The sequence below is a fragment of the Cupressus sempervirens genome, chromosome 8, assembly GCF_028749045.1.
Source record: "Cupressus sempervirens isolate cs-2001-9-10 chromosome 8, ASM2874904v1, whole genome shotgun sequence".
In the NCBI taxonomy this organism is placed as follows: domain Eukaryota; kingdom Viridiplantae; phylum Streptophyta; class Pinopsida; order Cupressales; family Cupressaceae; genus Cupressus; species Cupressus sempervirens.
Genome location: NC_143125.1, coordinates 564,696,425 through 564,712,325, shown reverse-complemented (window position 1 = coordinate 564,712,325; position 15,901 = coordinate 564,696,425). Strand labels below are relative to the sequence as shown.

General features: G+C 34.6%; 1 pseudogene; it reads left to right on the top strand.

Moving 5' to 3' along the window:
• Window positions 1-4,989: 4,989 nt before the first annotated feature.
• LOC149543656 (26S proteasome regulatory subunit S10B homolog B-like) lies at window positions 4,990-15,440 on the top strand (annotated as a pseudogene).
• Window positions 15,441-15,901: the final 461 nt, after the last annotated feature.

The following is a 15,901-nucleotide window of genomic DNA, read 5'->3' as shown; positions in this document are numbered from 1 at the left end:
ACAGTGGACTAATTTGATGAGGATTGATGTTTATGTATAGATGTTTTATTTATGTTCTATCGAATGTTCTAAAGAATATTATGTTTTAATGTTAATGTGAATGTTCTAATGAAACTTATGTGTTAATGAATGTTATCATGCGATAATTCATAAATATTACATTTTATTAATAGAATGAATGAATTTTAGAGGTTAATAGGGAATTTAGATGTTGTAAGGGGGGGGGGGGGGGGGGGGTTGGGAAGAGCTTCCAACTTCATGCGGTTGGCTCAATGTTAACCTATTATTGCATGAAAACTAATTGTGTGAATCTCTTTGTTTCAAGTAATGTAGAAGGATGTGTTAGATTAGGTGAGAAACTAATCTCCCAAGAACACCTGCATGCATAACCCTATCACATGGAAAAAATAAAGAACAGAAGCAAGAAAAAATCATGGAGGCCAAAAGGCCAGATACATCTTATAGACATGCAAAGAGAAATTTCTATTATGATACAATAAGTGAATGAAAAAAATACAAAGAGGTGAATCCTTATAAAAGGAATCACGAAACCCTAAAAAGGAAAACTAGGTTTGCACATTATAATAAATATAAAATATTAATTATATGCACCTAAAAGTAAGCTTAAGAACTAGAGTAATAAACCACTTAATTAACTAAATCAAGATGATCTAATTAATAAGTGAAACAAAATAATTAGTCTAACAACCCCCCTTAAGTGAAACTCATGAGGAAGCTAACTTAGAAAAGCTATGAAAGCAGGAAAATGGGTCCCGGCAACAAGGCCTGATCAGGTACCCAATACAAGGAAATGAACTAGATGAAGGAAACAAAGCCTCCAATCTAGGAAATGTCCCAAAGAAAGGAACAAGAAAGAGCATGAAGTGTCTCTAAAGCATGAAGCTACAAACACTATCAGAAGAAACTGTTGGAACCCCCACTGAAATAGTGCATGACCAGGTAGAGAAGACAAAGTCTAAAGAGCTGATCAATCGAAGAGGTGACCTCCAAAAGTAGGAATGAATGAGTGTCTATATAGTAGATGAACCATCTCACCAAAATGCATAGGTGCCTAGCCACTACATTTGCCTAGTACATAGGAACAAAAATTGAATATGTAGATCACTCAACCAAACCAAGGAAGCAATAGAGAAAATAGGTGAATCCCCCCATAATGTTGAACAAGGAGAGGGGTGATAGGAACACTGAAATGCAATGCCAGAAACATCTGTAAGAAGAAGAATCAGGAACACTGGCAGTATAATAGAAGTACAAGAACAAGATAAAGGGCAGTGTCACTGACACATAGCATGGGCTAATATCATGGAAGAAATATTCACTTGACAAAGGTGGATGAGCACAAAATGGAAAAACATCATGACCCCCCATGGCACTTTATAATTGACTACGAGTACAAACAAACAAAAGGTGTACAAGATCCCAGATATGCAAAAGCAGGCACTTTATCTCAGTGCATCTACTAAAAAAAGAATGCAATAGAAGAGAAGCATACAATGCTCATAAGTCAGAAAGAAGAGTGAGCCAAAAGAATAGAAGAAGAGATCCCAAGACTTGTAGAATCCAAGTAATCCACAAGAATGTGAAAGTGCAAAACTTAGAGGAGAAAGAACCTAGAGCAAAATCTGGATAAAAGACCTCTGCAACTGAATAACTCATAGAACCAGCTTTCCAACAATATCTGGCGAGCCCAAAAAAGAGTCTAGATGGGCGAGATATGGCTCCCGAAAGGAAAAATAGAACAACTAGGTTTGACTTCAAAAATAGGCAACCAAACTACATTAAAACCCAAAAAAACCTATACCATCACCTTCATCTTGGAACCAGCTTTCACACGCATTTTTCAGATCAAAAAAATATGTTTGTATGCTCAAGTTATGGAAGAAAAACCAATAGGGCCTTTGTAATGCAAGAAAAAATTATTTTTTTAAATAAAAAAAAATTTAAAAAATAAAAAATCTTGCACCACCCTCGCATCGCTAGCGGAGCGGCAGCCAGGCAGTGGCCAGGCGAAGGGAGGGTGGAGTGCGGTAGGGCCGCGACAGACACTGCCGGCGGAACCGCTACGGGCCGCTGGTGAACCGCCAGTGGTAACCGCTAGAGATGGCCATCAGTAGTGACCGCTAATGGCTCCGTTGTGGTTAGTTAACTGCTACACCGTTAAAAATTGCTTTGTAATTTTTTTTTGCAATTTTAATAAATTTTCCACCTCATAACACGTGTAGGGGGTCGTACAGTCCAATCAGGCAAAAAAATTGCCTCCTAGATCAACGTTGTCCAAAATGGACAAGTTTTATATGGATTCTAGGGTTTTTGGGCGCTTTGAACGCAACAACGATGTCCGTTTGAGCCCAAAGTGACTCGAAACAAAGGTCCCCCTAAATCCACATGAAAAGCTTCTAAAACCCTTGAAAAACTCCTACTTCTGAAACACTTCAACAAAATACAAACAATGAGCAACAAGATGGCTCTAATACCATGTTAGATTAGGTGAAAAACTAATCTCCCAAGAACACATGCATGAATAACCCTATCACATGGAAAAAGCAAAGAACAGAAGCAAGAAAAAATCATGGATGCCAAAAGGCTAGAGACATCTTATGGACATGCAAAGAGGAATCTCTATTATGATCTAATAAGTGAATGAAAAAATACAAAAAGGTGAATCCTTATAAAAGGAATCACGAAACCCTAAAAAGGAAAACTAGGTTTGCACATTATAATTAATATAAAATATTAATTATATGCACCTAAAAGCAAGCTTAAGAACTAGAGTAATAAACCACTTAATTAACTAAATCAAGATGATCTAATTAATAAGTGAAACAAAATAATTACTCTAATAGGATGCTATAGTCAAACTCATTGATTTATGAAATTTAGATATAGTGTATGAAGTATTTGAAAGAATGGATTTCTATGGGATTGCCTCAAATTATTCCTCGTTGAAGTATTCTATTATTTCCATTTATTTGCAGTCATGTTTGATTGCATTGTTATTTTTGCATTAACATCTTGGATCACATTCTATGATTCATCATATAAATAAGAGAAATATATTAGAAAGCATGTTCACTATAAATAACATAATTCAAGTATTTAGCTTGATTTATTTTGAATTGCTTGAAGAATTGATAGTAGCATTGAGGAGACTGAAAATTTTTCAATACATAGAAAGCTCATGTTCATAGCTTCTCATGAAACACCATTAATGAAGAGCTTGAGAATAGATGAGGTTAAAACTAGTCATTGTGATTCACAGGTAGAATTTTTTTTCTAATGGAAAGAAAATTAAATGATATTGTGCTTTCTTATTTTAATGCAAGTGAAGGTTCCTCTTATATTACAAGATGGACTTCATCAACTACATATCTTCATTTTTTGTATTGGCAATTTCTCATGTCTTATCTTGCATTGTAATTTTGACACTAGGATGTGAAAAGGTATGAGTCACTAGGCTTTCCTCCTCTTATTGTTATATTTTTCATTTTCTCGTTGAATGATTGCATTTGATAACTTCTATTGTAAATTGGGAGACATGAAGAAGAATTTGAATAGTAAAAATAAACAATATTAGATCATTATAAAATATACATTGATTCATGATATATTTTTTAATTTTTAAATGAACCTTGTCATACAAATTTACTTGATATGTTGGAAGGTAGTATACTCAAAGGGTAAAATAAATCTTCTAGGGTATATGAATACACCATAACTCATGTGCTTGTGCATTCTATTGTTTCGAAGTGTTCTCATGAACTATTCTCATTATTTCTTTTGAGTGTGGTGATTGTTGAATAATATTATAGGAAACCTTTGAAATTTTTATGTTTTCCATGTTTAACCTTTTTCATTTATTATCACTTCCAAATAACAAATAAAGTGTGATTATGTCCTATAGATACACATTTTTTTCCATAATAGAGAAATATATAGTTCCATGGTTAATCTCTAATTTTTATTTTATGTACTAGTGTGTATGGGTAGTTTATCTTCCTTTGAAGGTGAAAATTTTCATATACAAACATACTAGCATACTAGTTTATTACTTAACAGTTTCCTTAAATTTGTACTTGGTTCATTGTCATACATGGTTAGATTTAGAAAATTGGTCAATTACCATTAGATAGTTTTTCCTCAAATGTCATTTTTTTTCTCAACAGTCCTGAAATTTACATATTTGATGTGCAATCAATTGTTTAAATAGATTTGGAAAGGTGACCAGATCATATAGTATAGTAAGTATGACATGTTTTAACATGGGTACAATCAAAAAAGTAATTGAGGTCCACTAATTAAATATTTTTTCATTGATTGCTTAATATCAATATCATACATTCAGTATCCATGATATTTACATACTTGACATGCAAATAAATGCAAAAATATTATTGGAAAGGTGACTAAATGATATCATATTGTAAAAATGACATGTTTTGGCATGACTATAGTTGGAAAATTAATCAAGGACCATTAGATAGTTTGTTCTTTATTACTTTGCATCAATATCATACATTCTTCTATATGATATTTACATGTTGAACATGCAATCAAATGCATAAATGTAGTTTTAAAGATGATGAAAACATATAATTTAATAAATATTCTCATATTTATTTTCTAGGTTCCTTATGCTCCATTTGGATGCATCTTCATCTCTTCCTTCTATCCTTGATCCTTTTTATTTCAATTTAAAAATATTTTTCCCATAATTTTTAGGGTACTTCTAACAATCCCCTTCAGATGTTCTTCCATCTCTTAGATTTTCACAATAGCGGAATGTGGATGTGGTAGGATCATACTTTATTTCATTATCATTCTAATATATGTAACCTATGAATCTATGATTCTATCTCCAGTGGATGTTTGATTTTGAGAAAATTAATATTTAAGTGTCCATGCTTGTACTATTGAAGTAACTTAGTTTCTCTACTTTTGGCATTATGAATTTTTCTTTGTACAATAATTTTTGAAGCTAGTAGTGGGCAAAGATATGTTGTTGGGTGTCGAAATAAGGTAAATAAAGATAAGCTCAGTGCAGGAACACATGTTTTTCTTGACATGACAACACTTACAATAATGAGGGCTCTTCCTTGTGAGGTACCTAGAATTATAATCTCACATCAACAAGCTATTAATAAGCACAAATTATATTAGAATCTTTAAAGGTATTTTTTGGAAAAGGGCTAATCATTTATTTTGTGTATATTGGATGTAGGTGGACCCTATTGTTTATAATATGATAAATGAGAATATTGGCAATGTGAGGTACTCAATAGTAGGATAGTTAGCATATCAAGTCAGGGAGTTAAGAGAGTCTATTGAACTTCCTTTAATGAATCCTGAACTCTTTCTTAGGGTTGGAATCAAACCTCCTATGGTAAAATTTGTGTGTGGTGCAAACTAATTATGGTAATTAATTGTTTATGTAAAGTTCAACATGCATGTTTTATTTATTCTTGTTGAAATTATTTCATAGAGGTTGATTTTTTTATATAATCTTAGGGGGTATTTCTATATGATCCTCTTGCAATGGGAAAGACACTATTAGCAATAGCTATTGCTAGTAACATTGATTCCAATTTCCTTAAGGTTGTAGCTTAGCTTTTTTTTGTTGGATTTGAGAAAATATTCAAATCAAATCCACAAGCCCTTGAATCACATGCACATAGAAAACCTATCACAAAGAAGAAAAAGACAAGAAGAGGCAAGGGTTTGGTCTGAAAATAAGAAAATTTTATTCTTAGATAAAAAGTAAATTGTTGTACAATATGATATGCAAATACACTTGGAGAACCTATTTATAAAGGCTTCTAGGAAGCTTCTAGAACTAGCTAGAAAGTGCTAGGAGATAAGTGTGACAACTAAGCATATGTCCACAAAAGGTGGATTATCCTCCATTTAATTGAGCAGATAAGTATGACTAGGTAGGAACAAACTCTCATGCTATCAACAAATCCTAGATGAAAACTAATAAATGAATGCATTTATCCTAAGTAAACTTAATTAAACTATAAATGATAATAATTTACTCTAAAACCCCCCCATAAGTGCAACTTAGGGGAATGCACTTAAGCTTTAAAAAGCTAAGGTGAAATGCAGAATGGGTCCCAACAACTAGGCCATGTTAGATACCCATGTACAAAGGAAAAAAATGCAACCTCTAAAAATGGGGAAAGAGGGAAAACCACATAGGAAAAGTCGTCCCCCAAAAAGAGGTAAGTATAAACATGTTGAAAAAAATGAAGGAAAAACATGAAGGAAAAACATGAAGGAAGGAAGGCCTCAACAAAACCTCCCAAGGAAAAATTTTATAATCTGAAGCATAGACCTGAAATGGCTCAAGAGACTCTCTCAAAACCATAAGTGCAGCTAGCCCCCCCATGAGATGGAGAAGAGACACCAAAGCTACCCCAGAATGATGGAGCCCATTTAGAAAGGATCGAACTAATGAAACTCCAATGTGGAAGAAACAAGGGAATTGAAAAAGGAAATCCCTAAATGAGAGTTGAAACTAGAAGGCCTAATGATGTTGAAAGGAGGAAACATGAGGATCCTAAATGGGAATCCCCAATGGAGGAGTGATGACACTATCATGAATGTTCTTTGTAGAATAACCAACAAGTGCACCTGGAGGCTCGATCAAAGGAGATAGAGAAGAATTCTGCCAAAGAGAAAATACCTCAACTAGATGTGGTGTGGAAGTCAAAATAGGGATCTTAGAAACAATACAAAGGTTCAAGTATCTTGACTGCACCACACGATGCTTCTGCAAAAGAGAAGAGTCATGCTCTGATAAGGGATATGGTGGACCAAAGTGTGAGAAGGTGTAGAGATAGGTGGAAGGATCAACAACCCTTGTAACAATAAGGACACTTGTGGCATAATCTCGAATGAAGACTAAATCCATAGTGAACTCAACTATCTTCCCTAATCCACTGCATGTAATCTGAGAAATTGAGAGAAGGTTTTTATGTTAGGATAAAATATGGACAAAAATAAAAACTACATGCAAATATAACCAATAACAGAAAAATAATAGATCACACAGAAATGAACACAAGGGACCAAGATTTAACGTGGTTCACCCAATCCTTGGGCTACGTCCACCAAATAGCAAGTCCGATCTTATTGCAATCCAGTGATTACAACCTGATTACAATCCGTAATCCCTTACAGCTCAATACCACCACAAGAACCAATTTTGTATCACAACATAATGAAAAAATACCCAACCCTAAGCCCTTTTATACAAGTATTAAACCGCTTTAGGGTTATAACATGTCGGCCATATGTTGGCCATAATATGTCGGCTACCATGTCAACCATGGCCCAAAATTTTTATGAAGTATGTACAATACTTTCCTGATTAGTCACCACAATCTAACAATCTCCCACTTGGGGACTGATCAAGCTCCACACTAAACAACAATCTCCCACTTGGAGACTAATCCTGTAGCAATACCACTACCACATGGGGCTCCCACTAGATCAAACCACCCTGGACTCTGCTATTCTTTTATTCATGTTCAGTCTAAAAGACCAACTGAAGCTGAAGAGGAGTTCAGCTTCTCTCTTGTTACAACCTTTGTCAACATATCTACTAGATTGTCATTGGTATGTATCTTCTCTAGCTTTAACTGCCCATCCTCCAAAACTGACCGAATGAAATGGTACCACAACTGTATGTATTTGGTCTTAGAATGCAGAGCTGAATTCTTAGCAAGATGAATGGCACTCTGACTATCTGTGAACAAATACTTATCCTTCTGAGGATGTCCCAATTCTTCCAAGAATAACTGAAGCCATATCATCTCCTTGGCTGCCTCTATAGTAGCAACATACTCTGCCTCTGTAGTGGATAGAGCATTAATCTTCTGTAACCTAGAAACCCAGCTCACGGCTGCCCCGCCAACAGTAAAGACATAACCTGTAGTACTCTACCTAGTATCAATATCCCCAGAAAAATCTGAGTCAACATAGCCCTGTAAATCAGTAGTAGATCCCCCAAAGTGTAAGCACTTATTGGATGTTCCTCTCAAATATTTGAGAATCCACTTGACAGCATTCCAATTCTCAAATCCTGGATGACTCATATACTTGCTAACGACTCGCACTGCATGTGCAATATCTGGCCTAGTGCATACCATAGCATACATCAAGCTTCCTACAACTGAAGCATAGGGTACCTTGGACATCTTATCCTCCTCTTCCTATGTTTTGGGACACATTTCCTTAGTCAATTTCAAATGATTGGGTAAAGGTGTGCTGACAGCTTTAGCATTCTCCATAGAGAAACATTGTAACACCTTCTCAACATAATCAACTTGAGATAGCGTCAATGTTTTGTTCTTCCTATCTCTACAAATATTCATACCAAGTATTTTTTTTGTGGCCCCCAAATCCTTCATAGCAAATGCATGTGCTAACTTGCATTTCAGCCCCTTAATATGATCCATGTTAGACCCAGCTTCAAGCATATCATCAACATATAAACATAAAATAATGTAGCTATCAACATCCAACATCTTAAAATAAACATAGTAATTTTAATGACACCTGTTATATCCATGCTCATGCATAAAATTTTCAAATTTTAGATACCATTGCCGAGGTGCTTGCTTCAAGCCATATAAACTTTTCTTCAATTTGCACACTAAGTTCTCCTTACCTTTGACCTCAAAACCCTGTGGCAGAGCCATATATATTTCTTCATCTAAATCACCATGAAGAAAGGTTGTTTTAACATCCATCTACTCTAAATGAAAATCTTCAGTAGCCACAAGACTTAAAATAGTACGAATAGAAGTCATTTTAACAATAGGAGAAAATATCTCATCAAAATCAATTCCCTTTTTTTGTGCAAATCCTTTTACAACTAACCTGGCCTTAAATGTTTTCTTACCTCCTTCCTCTTCTTTCAACCTATAAACCCACTTATTCTGTAAAGCCTTTTTACCTATAGGCAACTTGCACAAATCCGATGTCTTATTTTTCAGCAAAGAGTCCATTTCATCTTTCATTGCAGACTCCCACTGAATCTTAGCATCCACCTGCACAGCTTCATCATAACTTTCAGGTTCACCAGCATTAGTAAGTAAAATAGAATACAAAGAGAGAGAAAACCTTTGTGGAGGTCTCATTTGCCTTGTGGACCATCTAAAATTTACTGGTGTGTGTGGTATTTGTTGTTGCAGTTGTTTCACATCATGAGGAATGGCTAGAACATCAGCTTTCGGATTATCATCCAGCACTATATAATCATCTTCTTTCTTTTCATGTTGCTGCAACAGATCTTTGGACAACACTTTCTCATTGAATATGACATCCCGACTTCTAACAATTTTAAGATTTTCAAAATCCCAAAGCCTATAACCAAATTCATTAATTCCATATCCAACAAAGACACATTTCTTTGATTTAGCTTCTAGCTTGGTTCTATTTTCAGATTCTATATTAGCAAAAGCTTCACAATCGAAGGTCTTGAGAAAAGAATAACTCACCTTTTTACCAGTCCATGCTTCCTCTGGAATACCATAGCCCAAAGGAGTAGAGGGACTTCTATTAATCAAATATACTGCAGTATTGATAGCCTCCACCCACATGTGTAAGGGCAACCCAACATGCAACCTCATGCTCCTTGCGCGCTCCATTATAGTCCTGTTCATGCGTTCAGCCACTCCATTTTCCTATGGAGTCCTTGGAAAATTTTTTTGTCTACGAATACCATTAGTGGAGCAATAATATTCAAATTCATGACTGCAATACTCACCACCATTATCAGATCTGAGACATTTTAATTTCTTACCAGTCTCATTTTCAACCAAGCATTTCCATTTCTTAAAAGTTTGAAATACATCAAATTTCTGTCTAAGGAAATAAACCCATACTTTTCTAGTTGCATCATCAATAAATGTAACATAATAATGAGAGCCACCAAGGGAAGATACCTGAGCTAGTCCCCATACATCTGTATGCACAAGCTCTAATTTCTCCTTTTTGTTTTCCTTCCCTGTCTTTACAAAACTCACTCTCTTTTGTTTTCCATACACACAACTTTCACAGAAATCCATATTCACACATTTCAAACCTGGTAAAACTTTCTTTGAATGAAGTACTTTCATAGCTTTCTCACTCATGTGCCCAAGTCTATTGTGCCACAACACTGTATCAGAATCTACAGCAGCTATTTGTTCTCCCTGCTCAACTGCAGCAATTGTTCCTGAACATTCATTTTTCTCTGAAACAATCAAAGTAGAAGGAACAATATGACTTGTACAAAGATATAAGGTGCCTACTTTCACACCTTTTGCTACTACAAGGGAACCTTTTGAAACCTTCCAATTTTTATCATTAAAAGTAACTATACAACCCTCATCACCAAGTTGCCTTGCTGAAATTAAATTTCTACTTAGTTTTGGAACATGTCTTACCTCATGTAGTAGCCAATGATTCCCATTCTGCAACTTAATCTTAATTTTTCCCTTTCCAACAATCTGACAGGGTTCATTATCCCCCAAATTAACAAGCCCAAAATTCCCTTGGACATAATCAATGAAATAACCTCTATGAGGTGTAGCATAAAATGAAGCACTAGAATCTAAAACCCATGAATCATCAACAGTCTCTAAAGATAGAAGCAAAGCATCCTCTTCGGATTTGTTATTTACCACATTTTCCTCCTTGTCTCCATTTGATTTATCTCCTTCATTTTTCTTTCGATTCCAACAATCTTTCTTTTTGTGCCCTGGTTTTCCACAGTACTAGCAATCATTTGGTCCTCTCGATTGAGACCTCCTCACCTTTGACTTTCCTCTTGATTTCCCATGATTTCCAGAGTTACTTCATCTTTCAATTGTTCTGCCCCTACTTTGTACATTCAAAGCACTTCTTGATGTAGATCCACCTAAGGATTTCCTACGAGTTTCCTCACTTAAAATAATACCGATCACATCATCATATTTTAGGGTACTAGATCCAGGAACAAAATTACTCACAGCCATTACCAAGCCATTTCAGCTTTTAGGTAAAGAACACAAAATCAAGAGAGCCCTAATTTCTTCATCAAAATTGATACCCATAGAAGATAATTTACTAGCAATAGTATTAAACTCATTTAAATGATCTGCAACAGATCCACCTTCTGCCATTTTCATATTAAATAAACACTTCATGAGAAATACCTTGTTTGAAGCGGAGGGCTTTTCATACTGTGTTGCTAGGGTTTTCATCAAATCTTCTATCGTCTTTGCTTTTCTAATATTAAATGCCACCGATGGTGCCAAGCATAACCGAATGCTTTCGAGTTCCTTTCTGTCTAAAAGATCCCATTCAACTTCTGACATAGTTCCCTGATTCTTGGCTTTTCCTTCCAACGGCTTCCATAAATCCTTCTAATATAGATAGTCTTCCATTTGCATCTTCCATAACTGGAAGTTCTACCCATTAAACCTGTCAACCCTCAACTTACCCTCATCTTCCATCGCTCCCACTCAACCGTGAGACTCCCACTTAACCGTGAGACTTTCTTGCAGAGGATAACTGAAAGACAACCTTGCTCTGATACCAATTGTTAGGATAAACTACGGATAGAAATAAAAACTACATGCAAATATAACCAATAACAAAAAAATAATAGATCGCACAGAAATGAACACAAGGCACCAAGATTTAACGTGATTCACCCAATCCTTGGGCTATGTCCACCAAACAACAAGTTCAATCTTATTATAATGCAGTGATTACAAGATGATTACAATCTGTAATCCCTTACAGCTCAATACCGCCACAAGAACCAATTTTGTATCACAACATAATGAAAAAATAGCCAACCCTAAGCCCTTTTATACAAGTATTAAACTGCTTTAGGGTTATAGCATGTCAGCCATATGTTAGCCATAATATGTTGGCTACCATGTCGGCCACGGAGCAAAATTTTTTTTTGGGGCAGTGCCCCAAACCCCACTATTTATGAAGTATGTATAGTACTTTCTTGATCAATCACCACAATCTAACATTTTAGACATAGATGGAACATAAAATACATTATTGAATATATCATCTTGGATGTGAGCTAAACCTTTCCTGAATACTGATAGGGAAGTGTTATTCCCAAGGAGAATATGATGAATGGGAGAAGCCTCAAGAGTAGAGAAGACAACTTGAGAAGATGCTATATTGTGAGAAGCACCTAAATCTAGTATTCAAGGGACCTGTGAAGGGGATGCAAAGGATGCCCATAATGCATGACCCTTTCCAAGATCTAGTATAGATGTGAAAGATGTGGGAGAAGATAGAAAGGAAAACCCCTATGAGGTAGAAGAGGATGGAGAGGAAACAATGCTTTTTTGAATAAGAGCTTGTAAATCTACAATTTGTTTCTCATAACCATCAAATCTCTTTTGAAAACAATGTGACTCATCATGAGGTGCTTTCTAAAAATAGGAACAGGTAGGAATATTAGTCTTCTTTTTTGCCTTCTTAGAAGAAGATGAAAGACTTGTAGAGGAATCTATTATCTGCTTTGGATTTTTCTCTTGTGTATCCTTGGCAAGAAATGCCTATAACTATGAAACTATAAGTGAATCCATCTAAGTGATCTTGGACTGTTCCCTTGTCAATAGATAATAAAATGTCTCAAAAGATGGCATCTGATGTCTGTTACCCAAGGCATCCATAGTGGAGTAGAAAGTGGAAGAAAAGATATGATACTATCCTTGCAACTTTGAGACTATCAAAAAAATACACTTAGTATCAGTTTTGATTCTCCCACATCCCTGCAAAACTATATGTAGAGATTTAGACTTCAGCAAGAATTCCTCAATGGTGAGAAAGTTGTTAGGTGTCAAAGAAGTTAACTCTACACCAAGCTGTAGTGCCCAAAACTCATTCACTATACCAAAAAAGTTGTGGAACTTGGTCCAAATAACCTGAGGAGTGGTCAAACCATCCAAGTGAAACAAAAGACTATCTAAGATGTTTAGTGCTATCAATCCCATGGCTTTATCCTTTTTGTTTCTATGTTGAAGAACCTCAAAAGAGCACTACAGAATAGGTTAGTTCTCATCCAGACATGACCATAGGCCTCTTGACATGAGAAGCTTAGTCATTTGTGCTTTCCAGATGTGATAGTTGTGCAGCATGAGCTAGGTCACAGAAGGATTTGACATTGACAGAAGAAGAAAGAAGTAGAAGGGTCTTATTTTGAAGTAAATTACAAAAAAGAAAATGCTCCCCCCCACAACATATAAAGATATCCCTCAAATACCAAAGAAAAAACTATAGAAAGCACAAAAAATGAGAAAAGAACCTAGATTCTAGATGTAGAGAGGGAGGAAATTGAAGCCTCTAGTTCAACACCAAAAATAGAAGCTCAATATTACTCCAAAATAATTCTAGATTTGGAAAGTAGACAATAAATCATGCACTTAAAAAAAAAATAGCATTGAAATATGTGTCCATATGAGCCTGAATGAAGCCTCTGAAGGTGCAAAAAAAATTAGGAATAGAGATGTCAAACTTCATACACCAATGTGTAGATCATGAAATTCTACCCCAAAACAAAAATAATTCTTGAAAAAATGAGTTCATGTAAGGGAGATATCGCTGTTTGAAAATGACCTCTGTTGTTATTTTTTTTGAATTACCATCATCCCACCTCCAACAAATAAAGAAAAAGCCCAAAAAAAGTTAGATCTGTTATGTTAAACCCTCTTTCTTCTTTTTCTCCAAATATTGAACTAGCTATGATAGATCTGGCTCTCATACCATGTTGGATTTCAGCAAATATGCAAATCAAATCCACCAGCCGTTGAATCACCTACACATAGAAAACATATCATAGAGAAGAAAAAGACAAGAAGAGGCAAGGGTTTGGTCTAAAAATAAGTAAATTGTACTCTTAATTAAAAACTAAATTGTTTTACAATATGATATGAAAATACACTAGGATAGCCTATTTATAAAGGCCTCCAAGAAGCTTCTAGAACTAGCTAGAAAGTGCTAGGAGATAAGTGTTACAACTAAGCATATGTCCACAAAATGTGGATTATCCTCCATGTAAGTGAGAAGATAAGTATGACTAGGTAGGAACAAACTCCCGTGTTGTCAACAACTCCTAGATGATAACTAATAAATGAATTCATTTATCCAGAGTAAACTTAAGTAAAGCATAAATAATAATTATTTACACTAACATTTTCTATATCCATCTTACTTTTATGCTATCCAAATTTATATTTTCTTGTACCTAAGGTTTTATTTATGCCTTCTTTTTTTAATACTATTTTAAAGGTGGTTTCAAGTTCTATAATAGATAAATATATTGGTGAAAGTACAACGTTGATCAAGGAAATGTTTGGTTATGCACATGATCACTAGGTATGACTTCTTATTCATTTGAACATCAAAAGACTATTTTTTTGCATTTGTTAATATAATTACAAATGTTAATTTTTGTTATAAATAATAATTATATATATATATATATATATTCAAAATATTGTGTATGTTGAATTATTAGATCATCACATCATATTTATGGATGAATTGATTCAATTGGTGGATGTCATTTTGGTGAAGGAACAAGTGCTAATAGATAAATTCAAAGAACTTTAATGGAATTGCTTGACCAACTAGATAGTTTTGATCAATTAGGAAACACATTGTGCTTTAAGGTGCTCAAGCTATTGTAATATATTTTGCATTGTGACCTAAAAATATTGTTAATTTTAACATTAAATGTAGTTGAATATGATCATGGCAAAAAATCCTCCTGATGTTTTGGACCCAACCCTACTTAGATTTGGCTGCTTGGATAGAAAGATTGAGATTTCACTTCCAAATGAACAAGAAAGAATGGAAGTACTAAAAATGCATATTGCAGGGATTGCAAATTAGAGACATAGATTATGAAGCTATTGCAAAGCTTGCCAAGGTCACCTTCTATGGCTTTAATGATTTGAAATTTATCCAAAATATTTGAGTTCTTATCCTATACATACTACATTGGTATAATATGGAGTTGGTAATTATTGTTTGATTAACTACTATTTAGCTAAGATTATTTTAACTTTTATTAGGGCTTCAATAGAGTAGATCTTGAGAACATTTGTACAGAAGCTAGTATGGAAGCCATCCGTGCAGAACGTGATTACATAATCTAGGAAGATTTTATGAAGGTGAATTTTCTTTCCCTTTATATTTAGTATTTTATAAAATTGGAGTTTCTTGTACTCTTTGGTCTCTAACTTGTAATTATCTTTACTTTTTAGGCTATTTGCAAGTTGAATGAAGTAAAGAAACAGGAGTCAAGTTGTTTAAGAGTTGATCTATGTATTCAATATCCATTGTTTAACTCAAAAAAAATACAAACGTTATGTTTGGCATTATTTGAGCAATATTATATGTTCAAGTGGTAGACAATATGATCCAAATGATATGATCATTGCACTAGTATGGTACTTATTTTGTTTAAAACTTAAGTCACACTTTTCTTTTTAAAATTTTGATGTAATGTTGTTAGGCATCATTTGAAATCCATATGATCCATATGGTTTCAATGACTTCAATCATGTTTTAAAAGATACTAAAATCTTGATTCAAGGCTTGTCTTTTGGCCCATAGGTTGGAATGAGATTTAGGGTGTGTTTAAATGCTTATGCCTCTAGAGTTCTTTGCAAGGTAGGAAATAACAATTGAATACCAGAACTACAATTTTTTATTTTAATAATGTAGTGATTCATCGCAATTGCAACATCTTTCCCAAGGGAAAGTAGTCACTCTCATAGCATTGTTGTCACACACTATCACTCTTGTGATAGTGACATCCACTAGATGCCATCACTGAAACACCATTATCATTCCATGTTGTTGCCATTGT